Raw genomic sequence first — 9728 nt, forward strand, 5'->3', positions numbered from 1 at the left:
CTCTGCATTATCTTTCTTGAGCAAACTACACCCACAATATGCATTTTGATGATTTCTACTTTGGGTTTCTTCCTTCCTTCCTTCCCTCCCACCTTCCTTCCTTCCTTCCCTCCTTCCCTCCCACCTTCCTTCCTTCCTTCCTTCCTTCCTTCCTTTTTAATTAGGCTCCACACCCAATTGGGGCTTGAACTCAGGATCCTCAGATCAAGAAAGAGTCTCATGCTCTACTGACTGAGCCAGCTGGGTGCCCCACTTTGGGTTCTTTACAATGGAACAAGAACTTCAACACACCTGAGAAGGAAGTCTGTGTGCGGGACTTGAAATTACCGTGGTTAGAATTATTTACCCAACTTCTTACAATTGTTTTGCCCACACTTATTTCAATGGTAGTTTTTGTTTTTGTTTTTTGGTTTTTCAGTGACTCAGCTTTTATTGAATCTTTTCAAAGCATTCCACTTAAAAAAAAAAATTTAATGAAATGTTGCAAACATACAAGGAGAAAAACAGAGGGAACACCTGTTTCCACACTCAGCTGTATGAATGCTAATGTTTTGCTATAGTTGCTTCAGATTTTACAAAAAGAAATAAACATTACAGATAGAGTTGAAAACTCCTGCACACTCCTGATTTTATTTCTTTTTTAAAAAATGTTTATTTTTATTTATTTGAGAGAGAGAGAGAGGGAGAGAGACGGTGGGGGAAGGGGAAGAGAGAGAATCCCAAGAGGGCTCTGCGCTGATGCGGACGTGGGACTTGAACCCACAAACTGTGAAATCATGACCTGAGCTGAAATCAAGAGCCTGATGCTCAACCAACTGAGCCACCCACGCGTCCCTGATTTCATTTCTATCCCACTTTCCCCATCCATAACAACTGTCCTGAATTTAGCATTTACCTTTTCCATATGAGTTTTTATACTTACTACATATGTGTGCCAATAAGTGTATGGCTTTGTTTTACATATTTTGCATCTATATGTAAATAGTATCATACTACATGCATTATTCTGCAACTTGATTATTTTCTCTCATCATTATGCGTTTATGATTTATCCTTGTTGATAGAGCTCTAGTTAATTCATTTCCATTCAATTTGTAGTATTTTGCAAACATTCCAAAACTTGGTTTTTTTCTCTTATCGAACATTTGAGCTATTTCCATTTTTTCTATTACAAACAACGCTACAGTGATCATTCCTTCATAAATCTCCTGGTAGATATATGTGGGAGTTTCTCTAGCCTAGAAAATATAACAAGAAATGGAATTTGGGAGTCAAAGGCATGCACATCCTCACAAGTATGTCGTCAAATTAACTGCTAACACGGTTGTAGCAATTTACATTCTCGCTAGCAGCGTGTGAGAGTTCATTGCTCCATACCCAATACACCTTATCATTCTTTCAAGATTTTCCCAGTTAGATGGGGGTGAAACGGTATCTTAAGTGATTTTACTTTGATTTGCCCAATCGGTAATGAGGTTCATTATCTTTTCATATGTTTATTGGCCATCCAGAAGTCTCTGCTAGAAATTGCTTGTTTCTGTCCTTTGCTCATTTCTCTGTTGTCTTTTATTCTTGACTTGTAGAAATTGTTGTTAAATTCCGGATACCTAGTCAATCAAATGAACTGCAAATATCTTTCTTTCTCAGATTCCAGCTTGTAATTTAACTTTGCATATATCATCTTTTTTTTTTAAAGATTTAAAGTAATCTCTGTGCCCAAATGCGGAGCTCTAACTCTCAATCCCGAGATCAAGTGTCTCACACTCCATCAGTGGGGCCAGCCAGGCACTCCTGTTCATGTCATCTTTTGTTGAATAAATGTTTCTAAATTGTAGGTAATCACATTTACCAATCTTTTCTGTCATGGTTTGTGCTTTTGGGTTTTAAAAAAAATACTTGCTTATTCTGAGAGAAAGGTTCTCCTAACATTCTCTTCAAAATGTTCTGAAGCTTTATTTCTAATATTTAGGTCTTTATTCCACTTAGATACGGTTTTCCGTGTGGTGTGGGAGTAGGGACCTAGCTTTCTTTTTTTCTATATACAGAATCATCTTACCCCAGGTTCTCTGAAAAATAGAACCCAAGGCACTCTTGCTGAAGTATTGAGAGGAGCAATCCCAGGGCAGCAAGAGTTAAGGAAAAGAGAAGTGAGGAGTAGAAGAAAACAAATAGCAAGTTGATATGTTAGGGTAGCAAGCTGGCTATAGCCTCCCAAGGAAATCCAGCCTTGGTCACCTAGGACATCTTCCCGACAAGTTCTGTGTAAACACCACACCTCTCCATCAGGGAGAGGAAGAAGGGTGAACAATTTACCTGCTGGATAAATTTCCCCTCCCTGTTCTTGGTTGAAGTTTACTCCACAGGGATTTAATTCACTTCTGGGTTGAGTTACACATTTTCTCTGTATAGCCAGGGGGCAAACCAGTCTCCGGTGCCTTTATTTATTTATTTTTTAAATTTTTTAAATGTTTTTTTATTTTTGAGAGAAAGAGAGACAGAGACAGAGAGAGAGAGAGAGAGTAGGAGAGGGGCAGGGAGACAGAGGGAGACGCAGAATCTGAACGGTCAGCACAGAGCCCGATGCGGTGCTTGAACTCATGAGCCACAAGATCATGACCTGAGCCGAAGGGGGATGCTGAACCCACTGAGCCACCCAGGCACCCCTCCAGGGCTTTTATATAGAGCTTCATGCTTTACCCGAGCCTGACAGTGATGGAAGAGGCATATATCCTCCATGAGTCTGGTAGGGGGGGAAACTGGGCACCAGAGCCATCGTGTCTTCTGCTGTACTAGGAACAATGGAGACCACACGAAGGCAGGCTCTCACTCTATGGTGAGATTGAGACAACCAAAAGTAGACGAAGAAATGTCAATAGTGACTGGGGGCTTCCTGGGACGGGTGGGTCCAGGTGTATCGTTCGGATTCTCTACAACCAATTTTCTCATAATTGAATAGTTCATCCTCCCCACCCTCCCCCCATTATAATGCCACATTTGAATATATCAAAGTCTGCATATGTTCACAGACCTCTTTCCAGAGTCTCTTTTCTATCCCACTCACCAATTTGTCTATCCCTAAGCCAATATAATGCCATGTTAACTGGAACTTTAAAATAAGTTGCTATCTGGTGGGAGAGTCTGTTTTGTTCTCATCCTCAAAACTGTCTTATCCTTTTTTTCTTCTATATGAATTTTAAGACCATTCTGTTTAGTTTCACAGTCATTTTTTGATTTTATTTAACATTGTATTGAATTTATGAACTTATTCGAGAAGAATTTACATACATATTTATGACATTGAATCTTCCAATTCATGAACCTGGTAGATCTCTCCATTTACTCAGATCTCTGTGTATGTATATATGTACATGCGTTTTTCAATTTTGTACTTTTCTTCACAAGGATAATTTTGTCAGATTGATTCCTAGTAATCTTGTTTTTGTCCTTATTGTGAATGGGATCGTCATTCTTGCTACAAGTTCTGATTATTTACTGATGTTGAAACACTACTGATTTCTCCGTATTGATCTCAAATACAGCAAATTTGCTAAACTCCCTTATTAGTTTAAATAGATTCTATTCTGTGAATTATCTTGGGATTCTGTATGTAATCAATCATTTTATCTGTAAATAAGGACAATGGTCTTCTGATCTCAGTTTTAAAGATTTTTAGAAATCATGAATTAGTGCTAAATTTTGTTGATTTTTTTTTTGCATTTACTGGCATGGTCAATTTTTCTCCTTTAATCTGTTCACGTGGTATATAATATCAATAGATTTTAGGTTGTTGTAATTCCTTCATTTTTTTGGATAACCAACTGAGTCTTCATAGAAACAATTCTCATTCTTTTGACATTCATATTACATTGCTGTACATAACTTTAAATTAAATTATATTATATTATATTATTTAAGTACACCTGGCATCAGGTTATGAAATCAAATACAGCTGACCCCGGATGGGGGGCAGGGTCACAAGTGCACAGCAGCCCATTACCTACAAGTATTATACTGATGGTTGTTTTTTTTTTAATGTTTATTTATTTGAGAGAGAGACAGAGAGAGAGAGAGAGAGATTGAATCCAAGCAGGCCCTCCCAATTGTGAGATCATGACCTAAGCTGAAATTGATCCACCCAGGTTCCCCATTGTTTTCTTTTTTTTTTTTCTTAAAGATTTTATGCTTACATAATCTCAATATGGGCTCGAATTTCCAGCCCCAAGATCAAGAATCACAGGCTCTACCAATAGAGCCAGCCAGGCGCCCCACACTGATAGATCTTTTATTTTTTTAAGTTAATTAATTAATTAATTAATTCAGGAATCTCAAGCAGTCTTCATGATTAGTGTGGAGCCCAGCGCAGGGCTCAATACAGGGCTCGATCCCATGACCCTGGGATCACGACCTGAGCCGAAATCATAGAGTTGGTTGCTCAAGCAACCGAGCCACCTAGGCACCCCTGATGGTCCTTTTAAAACAGAATTGAGAGTATCGGTTAAGTGGAAGTCAATTTAAAAAGCGTTCGGTTTGAGGAAATCGGTGGCTGCGGCGACAAAGCACACACTTCGTAAGTCCACATGAGTTGTCTCCATTCAACTAAATTCAAGAAATCGTTATTGAGAAACTACATTAAGTACCATGTTAGGCATGAACAAATAGTTCCTGTTTACAAAATATTTTCCAACCTAGTAGAGAGGTTAAGACCAAGTGCATACATACATCATCACGATGCAAAAAGGTAAGACAGATGTCTAGGATGTACAAAAACTGTCACGAGGGGAGGTGTAACTGGGGAAAAGGAGTGATCAGGAAAGAAGTCTTAGAGGAGGTATATTCTGCAGTGAACTAAGAAAGGTGTTAGACCATTGCTGTCCACACCGGCCATATGGAATTTAACTGTTTCCTATAAATCAGCAATTGCCCTGAAAGCAATGGGAGCTATCTGTCTGGTCTGCCCTGATTACATTTCTTTTCTTGTTGGCCTTGCACACAGATTGTCCCCCTCTGCCCAGACCTTTCAGATGAGAAGTCCACACCCTAATCCCTAGAACTTGTGAATATGTCACGTTACATGGCAAGGGAGAACTAAGATTGAAGATGGAAATAAATTTGCTAATCAACTGATTATTTTAATTATTTTTAATTATTATTTTTAATTTTAGTTACTTCTTTAATGTTTGTTTATTTTTGAGAGGGGGGAATGAGCGGGGGAGGGGCAGAGAGAGAGGGAGGCAAAGGATCTGAAGTGGGTTCTGTGCGGACAGCAGAGAACCTGATGTGGGGCTCAAACTCATGCACCATGAGATTATGACCTGAGCCGAAGTCAGACACCTAACCGACTAAAACCATCCAGGCACTCCTCAGCTGATGTTTAAATGGGGAGATTATCACGGATTATCCTCATGGGCCCAGGGTAATCACAAGAGCCCTTGGAAGTCAAAGAGGGAAGCAGGAGAGTTAGTGCCAGAGGGATGCAGCCTGAGAAAGACTTGACCAGTTATTGTTGGCTTTGAAGATGGAAGGGGGTCATAAGCCAAAGAATAATGGCAGCCTCTAGAGGCTGACAAAGGTAAGAAAATGGATTCTTTCCTGGAGGCTTCAGAGGAAAACGCAGCCTGGAGACACCTTGATTTTAGCCCAGTAGGTCCCATTTTAGACTTCAGGCCTACAGAACTGTAAGCTAGTAAATTTGTGTCATTTTAAGCCAGGTTTGTGGTAATTTGTTACAGCAACAATAAGAAAATAACACAAAAGGTTAATAAAGCTAATCGGGAGAAAGAAAAGGTTTTGAAGGAAGGCTCATGGCTTTGCTCTTGCTATGGTAAGGAGCAGGTGGTTATTTGTGAAAGGGCCAGAAGTCCATTGGAAATGCGGGTTTTCTGAAATGGATCTCAGAAAAGAGGGTGCGATTCGGGATACTAGAATCATCTCATAGATGCTTCACCTGAAGCATGGGGGAGATGGCTTGAAAGAGAAAATTTTGAGCGATGTTGTGCAATACAAATAGAACACAAAACAGGAATGTGAGCCACATTTGCAATTTAAATTTCTCAGGAACCGTGTTAAAAGCATTAAAAAGGAAGATATAAAATTAAAATTTAATGGCATATTTAATTGTACTCAACATATCCAAATTATTATCATTTCAACATACAATCACTACAAAATTATTAACGAGATATTTTTTATTCTTTTTTTTGTATGAAGTCTTTAAAATCTTGCACACATTTTATACTCACAGCATATCTCAGTTCGGTATATCTATAATTTCAAGAGCTCTATGACCATCACGTGGTTGGTGTGTGCCGAACTGGACAGTCCTGTTTAGAGAAAGAGCAGACACAAAGGGTGGAGCCTTGAGAGACATATGCATTTAGGAGATAGGAGGAGGAAATGGACCCAGTGGATGAATAGACAGAAGTAGGAGGAGAATCAGAATAATGCAATGTTTCAAAATCCAAAGGAATTTTACTTAGGGAAATGTGGGGGGTGAGGGGTGGGAAGCATCATATACTTTTTTTCCTCAGCACTCTGGCTTATTCAACTCTTAGATTTTAGGGGGTTCCCCCATCTGTAGTGAAGCTCTATACTACAAAGTCACTTTCCTTTGCTCTGGCTTTAATAGTCTCAAATATATATTTAGCCATAAATTTAGGGGCTCAGACATAGGTAGCTAGGGATAACAGGGTGACTAGGGAAAAAAGAAAGGATCACTGAGGTGGCATGAGGTTGTTGGAGGATGGTGACGATTTGGAACAGGTGCCTGGTGGGAGTAAGATGGAGATCATGTTACCATGACAACTGATTATTTCATTGGTCCAATGACCAGTTGCCATGGTGACAAAATCTTTGTGTCAGTGTGACATGGATCCCAAGGGAGAAGATGCTTGTGCAAAGGACCCTTTGCTCATTGGTAAAGCTTTTATATTTGCAATAATTCTTGTGTTGCTTGATGAAACCTCCCCCAGGAACTTCAGTCAGCATTGATGGCCCCTCTCCTCCTTCCTGTTCATCTATAGCAATCACTGCTTGTAAAGTGCACACATTTTCATTGTTCATGTTCTATATAGTGTTTTCTTGCCTGATAGTCTTTAATTATTTTAGCAATTTATCTCTTTCTCCTATATAGATATAATCCTGTTGAAGGCAGGGATCATTCGTATAATTCAGTTATGTTTTCAAAGGATTGGGGGTTAGTGGAAAAAAAGAGACCAAGAAGACCTTTGGGTTAGACAAATTTGCATTTGCATACCACGTGTGCTTCTGTCATTTGTCAATTGTGTGGCCTTAGCAAAGTCATTTTATCTTCTTGAAATTTAGTTGTCTTCTATAAAATGGGGATAATAAAACTTGCATTGTGGGTTTGTTGCGGTGATTACAGATAACCTAAATAAAGCAGCTGGCCTATGGTAGGGACTCAATAAATAGTTCCAATTATTATAACATTGTGCCCAGGCCCAGTCCTGGATGCCATGATTAGCACTTAGTAATACCTGATGAACAATATGACAATGATGACAGATGATAGGACAACAGTAGGACTAGATCTAATCTTCAGGGTCCTTAAAGATCAGTTGTCCTGTGATCGCCCAACTATATCTCAGCTGCAATTCTTTTATATATATACACACACACACATATATATACATATGTATATATACATATATACATGTATATATGTATATATACATATGTATATATATGTATACACACACACACATATATATGTATATATGTATATATATATGTATATATATGTGTGTGTGTGTGTATATATATGTTTTTAATGTTTATTTATTTTGAGAGAGAGAGACCGAGAGTGAGAGGCAAGAGGCAGGGAAAGAGGGAGACACAGAATCTGAAGCAGGCACCAGGCTCTGAGCTGTCAGCACTGAGCCCAGCGTGGGGCTTGAACTCATGAACCGCGAGATCATGACCTGAGCCAAAGCCGGACGCTCAATCAACTGAGCCCCCGAGGCACCCCACCTCATCTGCAATTCTTAGCTTGCAATCCAAGTTATGATGATTGTAACTTCTTGGGAGAAAAAATTTGTTAACTATTTAGTGAGGAAAAAGGAGAGGAGAGAGAACCACATATTTTGTTGCCTCCTTGACAGAAGAACTTACTACCAGTGGAGTAGTTGTGCCCCCCCCCCAACCCCTCAAAAATCACACATGAATCTGATTCAGCCTCTAGACCCAACTACTGATTTACAACACAGAGGGCAGAGCACGTTAAAAACCACCACAGGGAAGCAATCAGCAAGATCCAGATTGTGAGAAATACTACAGGAAAAAGAGTGTAGTTTCTTCAACAAATACATTGCAAGAAAAAAAGAAGTAGAAGGAACTTCTAAATTAAAAAAGATTTGGGGCACCCGGGTGGCTCAGTCGGTTAAGCATCCAACTCTTGGTTTCGGCTCAGGTCATGATCACATGGGTCCCATGGGGCCCTGTGCTGATAGTCCGGAGTCTGCTTGAGATTCTCTCTCTCTGCCCCTCCCCCACTCACGCATATACATGCATGCTCTTTCTCTCTCTCTCTCCCTAAAAAAAAAAAAAAAAAAAAAAAAAAAAATTAAGGGACATATCATCCAATTTCCATTTGTGGATGTTACTTGAGCCATGACTCAAACAAACAAAATTTTAAGAAATTCATAAGGGGATTGGAAATTTAAACACTGACAGGATGGATAAAAGATATATCTTAACATATGTTTTAATTTATTTTCTGACTTCAAAGATTCCATTAATTCTTAGATAAGAGAATGGTATGATTTGTTTTAAAAAAAAAACTGTTATTGAGGCACCAGGGTGGCTCAGTCGGTTAAGCTTCCTGCTTCAGCTCAGGTCATGATCTCGAGGTTGGTGTGTTCGAGTCCCGCATCGGGCTCTGTGCTGATAGCTCAGAACCTGGAGCCTGCTTTGGATTCTGTGCCTTCCTCTCTCTCTGCCCCTCCCTGGCTCACGTGTTCTCTCTCTCTCTCTCTCTCTCTCTCTCCCTCTCAAAAATAAATAAACATTAAAACAAAAACTGTTCTTAACTTTTTGCAGATATAGCTTTAAGATATGTGTATATTGATGAAGTATGGTATCTGGAATTGCTTTAAAATAACACAGGAGGGGCAAGGTGAGGGTGGGGTCTAGATGAAACAAGATTGGCTACTACTTGACAACTGTTGGTGCTAGATGATGGGGAGGGTTCATTGTATTATTTGTCTATTTGCCTCTGTTTGAAGAGGATTAAAGAATCATATTTAAAACAGGAAGTGCATTTATCCAAGATTGTATGCACAATAAAGATGCTCAGATGTAAAGAAATACAGGATATTCCATGCTGCAGTGTTGGACGAATACACCGTGTTGGTTTAACAAATAAACTAATGTATATGTCTCCCCTTGTTGGTCTTCCACAGTGAGGTTTCTACAATGTACACACAAATGATATCTTTCCACTTCAAATTACAATTATTATCATTCATAATGTTGTAGGTTAAATTCCTTGAAAAAAAAAAAAAAAACAGACTCTGATAGGGAGTTTGTGGGCAAGAGGGGGTGAAGTGTGCTTTTGTGATCATTTCTCGTGGGGGAGTGCAGTAAGAGGAATGGGCAGAGTAAAGAGTTGACCTGTGATCCAGTTGCCAAACAGATGTCATCTGATCCAGCACCCCTACCCCCAACACCTAGGGAGCTCAGGAGATAGGAGGGCCCTTCAAATATACACAGCC

This window comes from Panthera uncia, assembly GCF_023721935.1.
Source record: "Panthera uncia isolate 11264 chromosome C1 unlocalized genomic scaffold, Puncia_PCG_1.0 HiC_scaffold_4, whole genome shotgun sequence".
Classification (NCBI taxonomy): Eukaryota; Metazoa; Chordata; class Mammalia; order Carnivora; family Felidae; genus Panthera; species Panthera uncia.